At 50.0% G+C, this 12,627-nt stretch overlaps 1 long non-coding RNA gene across 35 annotated transcripts in view; it reads left to right on the forward strand.

The window, feature by feature from the left end:
- LOC123277849 (uncharacterized) overlaps positions 1-12,627 on the forward strand; it is a 190,856-nt gene that overhangs the window by 131,333 nt on the left and 46,896 nt on the right. For 31 of the 35 annotated variants that reach the window (XR_011495020.1, XR_011495030.1, XR_011495014.1 and 28 more), the window contains 4 exons: positions 7,442-7,510; positions 7,640-7,752; positions 7,895-8,058; positions 9,850-9,906. This is a non-coding gene — a long non-coding RNA (uncharacterized lncRNA). Of the gene's footprint in view, positions 1-7,441; positions 7,511-7,639; positions 7,753-7,873; positions 8,059-9,849; positions 9,907-12,627 lie in introns of all 35 variants that reach the window. The other 4 variants (XR_011495044.1, XR_011495045.1, XR_011495019.1 and 1 more) reach the window with 3 other exon arrangements.

A 12,627-nucleotide genomic window follows, 5' to 3' on the forward strand; every position in this document is an offset into this window, starting at 1 on the left:
GTCTAGCATGGAGCCCTGGAGGGCCGATCCAGCTGACCTTTCATAGGGCTCAGCTTCTCGAAAGGGCCGTTCAGGCAGGAGCTCATTGAGTCGCTACAATAGCCCGTGGTGGTTGTTCCCGTCTTCTCGCCAGTATTCAAGGGAGCAAACCGAGGCTCAGAGAGGTGCGCAGACCTCCCCAAGACTCCCAGCGTGCAGGTAGCTGGAGCCCCAGAGTCCTGGAGGAGAAGGGCACTCACCTGTTAAAGAACTCATCCAGCACTTGTTGTGTGGAGGCCACAGCTATGTACGTCAAGAGGAAGCTGCGGATAAAAGTGGTGTCGCCCAGCAGGAAAGCGGGCACAAGGTGATCCACGAGACTATTGAGCGCAGTGTCGTGAACCATCCACAGCCTGGGAAACGGACTCTTGACCACTGTGGATGCGTCGAGAGCCTGGGGTGGTACAGAGGAGAGGCGCAGCTTAGGAGGCAGCACTGTGGGCACCAGGAGGGTTGGGGCTGGCCGTCAGAGCAATGCCTCAAGCCCCCAGTGACTTCTGGCAAGGGGTGGGACAGGAGTTCCCAGAGTAGGAAAAACTTCTGGTCTTACAGGTAGAATCAGATGGGGGAATGAACGAACGTGTTAGTATCAGTATCAGTAGCAGATCAAGGTGTTACCGGAGAATTGACAGCACCTGTGTGTGTTAAGAGCGTCAGCCCTGGGGTTTCTGACTAAAGAGCCCATTGCAGAGAGGAGAAGACGGGGGCTTTCCCTGCGGGGGGATGCATTGGGACAGGAGGACAGGCAGGACGTTCAGTGCAGCACTGATGAAAAGACAACAGGAGGTCCCACAGCAGTGAAGGGCTGAATCAGTCTCGTCCACGGTCTGCCATCCAAAATGTTGTGCATCTCAGTGAGGCCCCGGCCCCTGATCTGGAGGGGCCATGGGCACATGTTCCTCAGGAGGGCAAAAGAGCAACACACATGTCCCAATGAGCCCCACATCCTTTTGGGGAAAAGCATCCTTATCCATCATGAGGCAGTGTGAGACGTGAAGAAAGTGTGGAAGGATTGTGAGGTCATCATGGACACTTGGGGATGGGGTGAAAGAGGAAAATGTATAGAAAAATGCAACGATCCCCTTGACCAAGCATGAGGTGAAATGGGAGAAAAGTCTCTTTGCTGGGATTCGTAGAGTTATGGTGACAGTGACTTTGAATGTGGCCAAGACAGGAGCTGGGCAGTGCGGGCAGGTTGGGGGCAGAGATGGGGAGACAGATTCCTTCTGGAGCAGGAGTGGTACCAGGGCCTTGTAGGACCTGAGGTTGTCTTTGGTGTCCTGGGGCCCTGGGTGCTGGGTGTGCTGAGCACGTGCACTCACCCAGGCCCAGCGCTGGCTTGTGTCGGCCGGGTGCCGCATCATCCCTTCCTGTAGAATCACGGAAAGGAAGGACGGATCTGTCTTGTCCTTTCCGACCTCCTCAGGAGCGATCTGTAAAGACAGTGCCCGGCAGTCAGGCAGGAAGCCTCAGAGCACTGGCTGAGTCACTTTGGGGGCTCTGACACTCGGTGACTCTCTCCACTCCCGACACACGGCCCCCACCATCTGCACAGATCTCCATCAAGGAGGTAATCAGGTGACAGCCTGAGGGCCTTGGCTTAACATTTGCCCAGGAAGCTGTCAAGATGTTGTTCTTGGTGGACGCTGAACTCCTCTCCACCCATGGATGCAATGAATTTACGGCTGCTCTTGGCACAATTACGGCTCATAAAGAACTGAAAGCTGGATGAAAGCACCCTCGCCAAACGGGATGGTGCTGACTGAGCTGGAAGAGGCAGAGTTCCTCTCTGGAGAGGAACAAAGCCATCTTCGAGCCGTGATGCTTCAGGGCCAGTTGGGAGCTCCCTTAAGGTGTGCAGCCTTTCCTGATGGATTGTGGGATCTGAGCTGGGTGGGGGAGCATTACTGCAATAAGCAGCTTCTACAACAGCCACATAGGGCATAGGCCCCACCTTCCAAAGCCTGAAAATATTGCGTGCTTCCATGCCTGGGGCCAGCCCCAAACAGCTGCAACCCTGAGAATTCTGACAACAGCCTTGCAGGCCTGAAGCCTGCAGCTAGCCCCTGCACCTGAGACTAGGAGCCAGCCACGATGGGCGCCAACTCACTCAGCAGAAAATCTGCAACAGGAATGAGCCAGTAGACCTGGCAGGCAACTGTGCTGGGGTGCCCCATGCCGATAAAGTGACTGAAAGGACCATCACAGCCACAGGCAGTTGAGTCCAACAACCAGTCGGCCCGGGGCACAGCCTTGCCTCCCTGGTCACCTGTGGCAACGGCAACCATGCCTCAACAGAGGGATCCTTGTGGCCCACACAGGCGATTCCCTTGGTATTATGCTAAGTGAAATAATTCAGAGGGAGAAAGTCCAATAGCCTTGTGACTACTCTCATAAATCAGGGATGACGGCAGCAAAGAATCACAGGAGATAGGCATTGGATTGGGGGTTCCAGAGGGGAAGTGGGGAGGGAAGAGGGTGAAAAGGGGTGATTAGGCAAATGTGTGTGGTGATGGATTGTCATTAGTCGTTATGTGGTGAACACGATGTCATCTACACAGAAATCGCAATATAATGCTGAAAGCCTGAAACTACGTAATGCTATAAACGAAGGTTACTCCCATCAGAAAAAGAATTGAAGGAAACTTGGCCCAGTTAAGAGGCAACTTGGGAATCCCCTTTCTATGGTGCCAGCCCTGTCCTGGGATGTGAAGATGGCGGCAGCACCAGGTGATCAGCTGTACACCCAGCAGTTCCCGCCAAGTCAGGATCCCCCCCACGGAAGGGAGAGGGTGGGGGCCGTTCAGTGGGGGCTCACAGAAGTGGCCTGAGCTGGATAGCCCGATGTAGGCCCCCTCGTGTTACCTTTGATGACCTCCTGGCAAACGGCCATAGGTGTGGAGTATGAGAGGTGAGCCACCCTTTAAAACGAGTAAAAAGGTTTTGGCTCCGGGTCGTCTGGGGACCATAGACGCTGTGAGGCAGGATACAGCAGGAAAACATCTTTCCGTAGCAGCTGTGTCCAGCCAAGTGAGCTGAGTGTGAGGATCTGGGTGCCTCTTTACAGGAGGCCCCTGCACTGTGGGCATTGTTGTGAAAGAGGTTACATCATTGCCTGGAAACCACGGTGATCTGAGCCCCCTCCTCGGATACCACCCATGCAAGCAGTCCTCTGGGCGGGGCACTGCTCCCCCCCTTTTCCATGCAGTATCATATGTGTCCCCAGGATCCCCAAACCACCTGTCTCCACAGGCCTCCGAGAAGGTCTGGGTGCAGCCAGGGTCCCAGCTTTGAGACAGACGCAGACACAAGTGCTCCTTCTTCCCTGTTCCTCATCCTGGAGAAGCCATGGTGCCTCGCGGGGCCTTTCTGCCTCCAGTCTGCGTGGGGGGGATTATCCTAGCCCATAGTTCTTGGAGATGCCGTCAGGCCCGAGTGGGAAAATACCTGTGAAATTGGAGGAGCGGTGTCCCATGTAGGGAACGCCTCTAACGCCTTTTTTCTTCCTCTCCTCACCTCCCCTGTGTCTGCCTCTCTTCTGAGCCCACCCCATAGTCCGCCCTTCCATCTAAGGTCTCTGTGTGTACGTGTGTGTCATGGCTCACGTCCTGGATTCCCAGGAGGAAACAGCTTCCGCAGAGGAAGGGATGGGCAAGAGCTTCCCGAGAACTGACGGTTTCTGTTGTCCACCGCAAAGCCTATTGGAAGGGTTCGAGTCTTGCCCTAGAATATCAGAATACTTCCTTCTGCTTGGACTCTTGTCTGTCATGTGCCATGGGCCAGTGCTTACCTGTTTATGGGCCTCAGTTTCCCAATTCTCCAGTGTGGGATTGAGTTCAGAAGTGCATAAGCATGAGCTCAGCAAAGGTGGCCCCTGCTCCCTCCACCCTAGGCGTGACATGGATGGGGAACACTCAAGTGTTCGCCTGCCCTGGGCTCATCCTCAGGCAGAAACTTGCCAAATGCACGACCAGGCTGCCGACTTCTCAGTCTCAGCCCCCTGCCCTCCCCATTTTTGACTGCAGTTAGAGCAGCACCACCTTTTCAGAGCCCCCTGAGGAAGCCTGGGAGCAGCCAGGGCCCCATCCTTGAGGCTACAGAGCTGGGTTCACACCTGGCTCCACCTTGAACTGGACTGTGATTCTGTCCAGGGCATTGAGCCTGTGAGGTCTTCTCCTTCTCCCTCAATGGCCTCCTGTGATCCCCTCTGCTCGGTCTACACATGCTGCTGGAATCCACTCCCCTTGAGTGTGGCCTGAAGTTCGTGATTCCCTTCTACTCCGTGGAACAGGGCAGAGTGATGCGAAGCCAGTTCTGAGACTGGGACCCAAACAGTCCAGGGCTCTCCTCCTGCTCACTCTCAGCTGTTCTCTCTCTCTCTCTGATCCCTCACTCTGGGGAACAGGCCTGTGTGTTCTGGGTTGTGCTCTAGAGAGGCTGCTGAGGCCTGGCCCTGAAGGAGACCCACCGACAGAGGGGCACTCAGGCCTCCAGTCGCAAGGGGTCCCTCCAGGACCCAGAGTGCGCTCAGAGGGGGAGGGAAGCAGATCCTGCCTCAGTTCAGAGCACAGCCTGACTCCCTGAGAGCATCTGGCAGAGGCTCCCAGCTGAGCGCTGCTGGATTCCTGGTCCAGTGCCACTGTGACATAATCAACGTTCGTTGGTTAAGCCCGTAAAGATGGGGAAAGGTTGTCACACAGCAATAACGAGAGCTGCCTAACGCTGTTGCCCTGCCCCTGGCCCTGGTCTTGCCCTCCGCTCTCCTCCCTCCCTGACTCTGCTGCCAAGCTCCTTCTAGCCACGCTGCCCTCCTCTCTAACCTCCTCTCTGGCCAACCTCACTTGTGCCTCCAAGAGTGTGCACTGCTGGGCGTTCCTACAGGCGACGGAGCCCTGGATTGAGGCAGGGCTGGCTCCTTGTCATGCTGCTGCAAATATGAACGTCACCTCGTGGCAGCCATCCAGGCCCCTCTCCGTCTGGACCCGGCCCTCCACAGCAGCATGGGCTTGTTTTCCTGGTGGCGTCTGCTCCTTTCATTCCTGTGGTTTTCATTTCGTGGTTTTGTCCAGCTACCCTTCCAGATTTTATCTGTGGGGCACGAGCTTGTCGGGTCTTTTCAGCACTAGCACTATTGCATGCTCGGGCCACAGGTGTGGAATGAAGATCCATCCCACCACTGACCGGCTCTGTCCTTAGAGCCAAATAGACTTCCATCATTTGGAATGTGCTAGGTGGATCACGACTAAAGTTAGCCCTGTGACTGAGACTTTTGATGGCATGTGATGAGTTATCGAAACACAGCCCAAATTACAGGAGCATAGCACTATCTATTTTCCCAGATACCAGTGCGGGGTGGGTGTTCTGAATGGAGGGACCACAATCTTTCAAACGGCCTTCAGGAACCCATCTTTCTTCCATCGTGTGCCTTCTCCCTCCCTCGGACATGATCCTCATCTGCATCCATCAGCATAATTGGAAAGAACAGAAGGAAAGTCACCCAGGAGGATGTTGTCAGCCGGGTCCGGAACGGCACTTGTCAGTTCCTTTTCTCTTCCCTCGGCAAAGAAGTGGTCATCGGTCACCACGGAGGCTGGACCACGGCATCCAACAGCATGCCCCAAGAAGTGGAGGGTGGATTTTGATGGACAGTTGAAGTTCTTTGCAACAATGAGTCTCTTGTTTAGATTTATTTTGTGCCTTGTATCTCTGTTGAGGTTTTCCCATATGTCGGCACTGTGCCAAGAGTTGGAGGCAGAAGTGACGGAGCGGCATCTTTCCCTGGGAGAAGCTCCCAGTGTAGAGACGGAAACGAGTTCTGGTGTCAATGCCTGCCACTCGACGTGGAAAGGAGAAAGTGAAAGTGCTCTGGAAGCTCCGTGAAGCATTCTAGATTTGGAAGCTGTCTAGAGCTGCTATCAATTGAACTCCACTTCCAGACACCATCCAGAGATGTTTGATAGAGGAAGATGATGACAGGGACAATGGAAACAGCTAGTTATGTACGATACGTGATAAGGAACACTAGGCAGCCATTGAAATCATCCCCTCAAACATTGGAAAGGGCAGGGAGAATTATTCATGTTCAGTGCAAAGTGACTGCCCTTTTAGGGTGATCCTGTCTTTCGAATAACTCTGTAAATTTGGATTCAAGTATAAATATGTTGAGTATACAAATATGAGGAGAGTGGAGGGCAGGACCAGGGCCAGGGCAGGGCAACAGTGTTAGGCAGCTTTCTGCTTTATAAAATGTTCTGTTGTTCGTGTCATGAAAGGATTCCCTCCAAACACTTTGTGTACTGTATGAGCCGTGGAAACGCGGCTCACCGTTTTCTCCTCCGCCACTCCCTGACAAGCACCGTCGTAGTCTCTGCCTCTGTGAGTTTGATTGTTTTAGATAGCCCTCAGGAGTGGAACCATGCATTCTTTGTCCCTCTGTCACTGTCTTCTTCCATTAACATAATGTCATCTGGATTCATCCACGTCGTGTCCTATGGCAGAATTTCCTTCTTTACAAAGGCAAAATAATATTGCCCTGTGTCGGTGTTGCAATCCAATGTACACATCCGGATAGATGCGGAGAGGGCTGATGGCCACTCTGAGTTTATTATAACCAGTGTTTCAATGTATGCATAGCTTACATCTGTTAAACATACACAGGTGTTCTGAACAATGTAATTAGCGAATGCCAAGAATTCTTAGTGATTTCTCAAGGAGCCCTCCCTCGGCCTCTGTTTTGATATTATCATGTTATTGCTGTGCTCCTATATTTTATCTCGGAGCACGCAAGTCCTCCTAGGCAACGGCCCCTCCTGCTCCTGATATCGTGTCTCCGTCTGTGTCCTCGGGCGACCGGTGCCTGGCTTGGGTTGCCTCCCCCTGGAGGTCTTACCCGTCATTGGCTAACTGGCCTTCTCACCTCCGGGTCACAGTTTGTTGGCAAGCCTTTTCCGGTGAGTATTAACCCTTCCTAGGTCAGGGGCGGCTACACCTTGTAAGTGTATGCCCCAGTTTCTGTACCCCTTCATCCGTGGACAGACACTTAGGTCGTTTCTACAGCTTGGCTCTTGTGAATGACACTGCCAAGAACATGGGAGTGCCTGTGTCCCTTCAGGTTCCTGTTTGGAATTTGGAGGATATATACCTAAGAATGGAATTTGTGGAGTGTATGTGATTTCCAGGTTGAATCCTTTTGGGGAATCTCCATAGAGTTTCCTATAGCAGCTGCACAATGTTACCTTTAGCACGACAGGATACACCAGGGTTCCAATGTCTTCACATGCTCGCCAACACTATCTTTTGCGTGAGTGTGTGATGAGAGCCGTGGTAACAGGTGTGACGTGACATCTCGTTTTGATTTGCACTTGTTTATGGTGGGTGATGGATGTTCAACATCTTTTCCTAGACTTTGGCCACTGACCTGTCTTCTTTGGAGAATCCTCTGTTCAAGTTGCTTTGCCCATTTTTCAGTGAGGTAAATTTATTTCTTCGGGTTTTGGGTTGTATGAGTTTCTCACATATTCTAGATGTTCACCCCTCAGCAGAAATGTGACTTGCAAATATCTTCTGTCATTCTGTAAGTGGCCTTTTTCTCCTTTCTAAGAAATTGTTCCAGCTCAATTGAGATTTAATGGACACATAACATTGTCTAAGCTTGTGGAGCACAATGTGATACTTTAGGATACATCAATACTGGGACTCATTTCTGTAATAAAGGTAGGTAACACTTCCATTACCTCAGAGGGTAAAAACTGTGTGTGTGTGTGTGTGTAGTGAAACCGCTGTGGCACTGCCCCAGCCCATGGCAGCCCTTCTGCATGGTCCCCCTTCTCTCCAGCCTTGCTTGTTCCCTGTCCAGGGGAGCTCCTCTCCCTCCCTCCAGGCAAGGCCCTGTTTCTGTGACGACCTATGGTCTCTGACTGGGGGGCTCCATCCTGTGTCAGAGAAGAGAGAGATTGCCGCCCATGACCTGCCCCACAGCCTCCGAGGAAGTGGACCCCGCATAAGCTGACTTTGAAGGAGGTGAGGGCTGCCCCCTTCCCTTCCTTTGGACTGTTTAGCAGGAAGCAGAGTCCCCTCCCTTGCACATACTGAATGTCAGGGGCCCCAAGGTGGGCGGTGGCGGCGGGGGGACAGGGCGTTGCTGGTGGTGGAGGCTGAGGGGTGTTTCTCGGGCTCTGCCCAGGGCTAAAGGCCCTGACCGAGGCTCTCCCCAGCCCGCAGCTCCAGCAGCCCCTGCTCTGCTTCCTAAAGGTCTCCTTTGCTCACACAAGGTCTAGTGTCGTTGGTGATGCAACTAAAGCTTTATCTGGATGGACATGTTCAAGGGCACGTCGATGTGTCCCTCACCTGCCCATAGAGGTCTCTTCCTGAGAAAGGGACCAAGACGGGGGGAGATTGGTGCAGAAAGGAGTGGCCTGGCCTGCAGTCTCCTTTGGCTGGGAAGCAGGGCCTGGCTGCCCTACCTAGAAGCTGAATCGTGGAGGATGTGTGCTGGGCTGGCTGAGGGGCCCTGGGCCGGGGGTGTGTTCGTGGGAAGCGGCTTGGCAGAAGAATGTTCCAGGACTCGGGGCAGAAGATGCTGTAGGGGGGTGATACCTGAGGGAGGGTGTTGGGCCGGCCCTTCTCGGCTCCATGGGCCACTCCCAGAGACCCTGATGGCCTGACTCCTGTCTTGTCAGCCTCCTCCTTCAGGTGCCACCTCCAATGTCTCTGGAGTCCCTGCTTTCCCAAACAAGCCTCAAACGTGGGAGCTGGTCCCATGGCCGTGGGTTTAAGTTCCTGCCGTCCGCTCTGTGGCCCAGGGTTTGGATTCTCGGCATGGACGTTGCACCGCTCATTACGCCATGTTGACTCCGTGTCCCACATGCCCCAACTAGAAGGACTCACAATTACAAACTATACAGCTATGTCTTGGGGGGATTTGGGGAGAATTAACAAAGACTCAAACTCGATGAAGCAGGCGTAGATCTCAGAAATAGCAGCCAAACCCTGAAATGAGTATATCCATTGTGTGGCAGCATGTCTGCTTTTAGGTCTCTGTTCTACAAAAACAGAGACGCGCGGACGCACATGGACCTTTCAGTATGGTTATGGAGTGAACATATGGAGATGGTGCAGTCCTTCAAAGCCGTGGCTGCTTGGTAGAAGGCGATGTGTGGCCACTGAGAACGCACAAGGGGACAGGACTGAGTGTCCCTGTTCCCCTGTGGGACATCAGGTCCTAGGATAGGAAAGCCCTGGGCTCCTGCCCACCAAACCCACTCACACTGCTTAACACACACCTATATACATGCTCCCACATGGGTCCTCAAAGATCATTGCCCTGTAGAGCAAAGATTGAAAAGATGGATGGCACTTGTTGTGGGCAATTATGTCCCAGTCAGGGGAGTGGACCCTCTTTCCTTACTCACCTTAAAACATTATTTTACAAAATGAAAAAGAAATCATCAATCCAAATCCTGAGAAACGTAGGTAAGGTATTTTATTCCTTAAGATAGTTGTAACCAATCAAAGCGTGTAATATGCAGTAAACATGTTCTGTAATTTGCACATTGCATAAACTCAACCGTGGCCCATCCAGGAAGGAAAACGATGTGAAAGGTGTCTCCCGGTCCCACACATTCCCCTCTTGGTTTCCAGCTCTCGTTTCCCACTTTAAATGTGGTGCCCATCCCTAGATAAAGAGAATATTCAATATGGGAGCTTCATTTTTCATACATAAGCTTTGATGGAGCAGGGATTTTTCTCCCTAATAAAAACTGTATTTTTAATTTAAAATGTGATTAATCATACTCCTCTGATATTACGTAGCCAGACACAAAAGGCCACGTCTTGGATGCGTCCGCTCAGCTGAACAGCCCAGCAGAGGTAAGTCCATAGAGTCAGAAAGCTCAGCGGGCCCCAGGGACGGGGTGGGAGGGAGGAGGACTGAGAGGAGAACAGGGAGAGGCCTCCGCTTACACAACAGTGTTCTTGAATGAGGTCAGGATGACGGTCGGGCAACACTGTGAGCGTCCTCCTGGTCAGGGAAATGGACGTTTGTTTTTTTTATTAAGGTTAGGATAGTTCACAACCTTGTGAAATTTCAGTTGTACATTATTTTTAGTCACGTTGTAGGTACACCACTTCACCCTTTGTGCCCTCCCCCCACCCCCCCTTTCCCCTGGTAACCACCGATCAGTTCTCCTTGTCTATATGTTAACTTCCACCTATGAGTAAGGTCATACAGAGCTCATCTTTCTCTGTCTGGCTTATTTCACTTAACATAATACCCTCAAGGCCCATCCATGTTGTTGTGAATGGGACGATTTTGTCCTTTTTATGGCTGAGTAGTATTCCATTGCATATACATACCGTATTGTCTTTATCCAATCGTCAGTTGCTGGGCACTTAGGTTGGTTCCATGACTTGGCTATTGCAAATAATGCTGTGATGAACATAGGGGTGCATGGGACTTTTGGGATTGCTGATTTCAGGTTCTTTGGATAGATACCCAGTAGTGGGATGGCTGGGTCATAAGGTATTTCTATTTTTAAGTTTTTGGGAAATCTCCATACTGTTTTCCGTAGTGGCTGCACCAGTTTGCATTCCCACCAACAGTGTATGAGGGTTGCTTTTTCTCCACAACCTCTCCACCATTTGTCACTCTTGGTTTTGGATAGTTTTGCCATTCCAACTGGTGTAAGGTGATATCTTAGTGTAGTTTTGATTTGCATTTCCCTGATGATTAGTGATGATGAGGATCTTTTCATGTGTCTATTGGCCATCCGTATATCTTCTTTGGAGAAATGTCTGTTCATGTCCCCTGCCCATTTTTTGATGGGGTTGTTTGATTTTTTGTTGTTGAGCTGTGTGAGTTCTTTATATATTATGGAGATTAACCCTTTGTCGGATAAGTAACTTGTAAATATTTTTTCCTAATTAGTGGGCTGTTTTTTTGTTTCAGTCCTGTTTTCCCTTGCCTTGAAGAAGCTCTTTAGTCTGATGAAGTCCCATTGTTTATTCTTTCTATTGTTTCCCTCGTCTGAGGAGTTATGGTGTCCGAAAAGATTCTTTTGAAACTGATGTCAAAGAGTGTACTGCCTATATTCTCTTCTAGCAGTCTTATTGTTTCAGGCCTAAACTTTAGGTCTTTGACCCATTTTGAGTTTATTTTGGTGAATGGTGAAAAAGAATGGTCAATTTTCATTCTTTTACATGTGGCTTTCCAGTTTTCCCAGCACCGTTTGTTGAAGAGACTTTCTTTTCTCCGTTGTAGGCCCTCAGCAACTTTGTCGAAGATTAGCTGTCCATAGATGTGTGGTTTCATTTCTGGGCTTTCAATTCTGTTCCATTGTTCTGTGCACCTGTTTTTGTAGCAGTACCATGCTGTTTTGATTACTGTAGCTTTGTGGTATGCTTTAAAGTCAGGGATTGTGATGCCTCTGGCTTTGATCTTCTTACTCAGGATTGCTTTAGCAATTCGGGGTCTTTTGTTGCCCCATATGAATTTTAGGATTCTTTGTTCAATTTCTGTAAAGAATGTCATTGGGATTCTGATTGGGATAGCGTTGAATCTGTAGATTGCTTTAGGTAATATGGACATTCTAACTATTTATTCTTCCAATCCATGTGCATGGAATGTCTTTGCATCTCTTGATGTCATCATCAATTTCGTTCAAGAAAGTCTTGTAGTTTTCGTTGTATAGATCTTTCATTTCCTTGGTTAAATTTATGCCAAGGTATTTTATTCTTTTTGTTGCGATTGTGAATGGGATTGAGTTCTTGAGTTCTTTTTCTGTTAGTTCATTGTTAGCATATAGAAATGCTACTGATTTATGTATGCTGATTTTATACCCTGCAACTTTGCTGTAGCTGTTGATTGTTTCTAATAGTTTTCCTATGGATTCTTTGGGGTTTTCTATATATACGATCACATCGTCTGCAAACAGCGAGAATTTTACTTCTTCATTGCCTATTTGGATTCCTTTTATTTCTTTTTTCTGCCGAATTGCTGTGGCCAACACCGCCAGTACTATGTTGAAAAAGAGTGGTGAAAGTGGGCACCCTTGTCTCGTTCCTGCTCTCAGAGGGATGGCTTTCAGTTTTTGTCCCTTAAGTATGATGTTGGCTGTGGGTTTGTCATAGATGGCCTTTATTATGTTGAGGTAGTTTCCTTCTATACCCATTTTAATGAGGGTTTTTATCATGAATGGATGTTGGATCTAGTCAAATGCCTTCTCTGCATCTATTGAGATGATCATGTGGTTTCTCTTTCTCATTTTGTTAACGTAGAGTATCACGATGATTGACTCGAGGACGTTGAAGCATCCCTGTGTCCCTGGTATAAACCCCACTTGATCATGGTGTATAATCTTTTTGATGTATTGCTGTATTCGGTTTGCCAGAATTTTGTTGAGGATTTTTGCGTCTCTGTTCATCAGTGATATCGGCCTGTAGTTTTCCTTCTTTGTGTTGTCTTTGTCAGGTTTGGGGATCAGAGTGATGTTGGCTTCATAGAATGTGTTAGGGAGTGCTTCATCTTCCTCAATTTTCTGGAATAGTTTGAGAAGGATAGGTATTAAATCTTCTTTGTCTGTTTGGTAGAAT

This window comes from Equus asinus, chromosome 17 (genome assembly GCF_041296235.1).
Source record: "Equus asinus isolate D_3611 breed Donkey chromosome 17, EquAss-T2T_v2, whole genome shotgun sequence".
In the NCBI taxonomy this organism is placed as follows: Eukaryota; Metazoa; Chordata; class Mammalia; order Perissodactyla; family Equidae; genus Equus; species Equus asinus.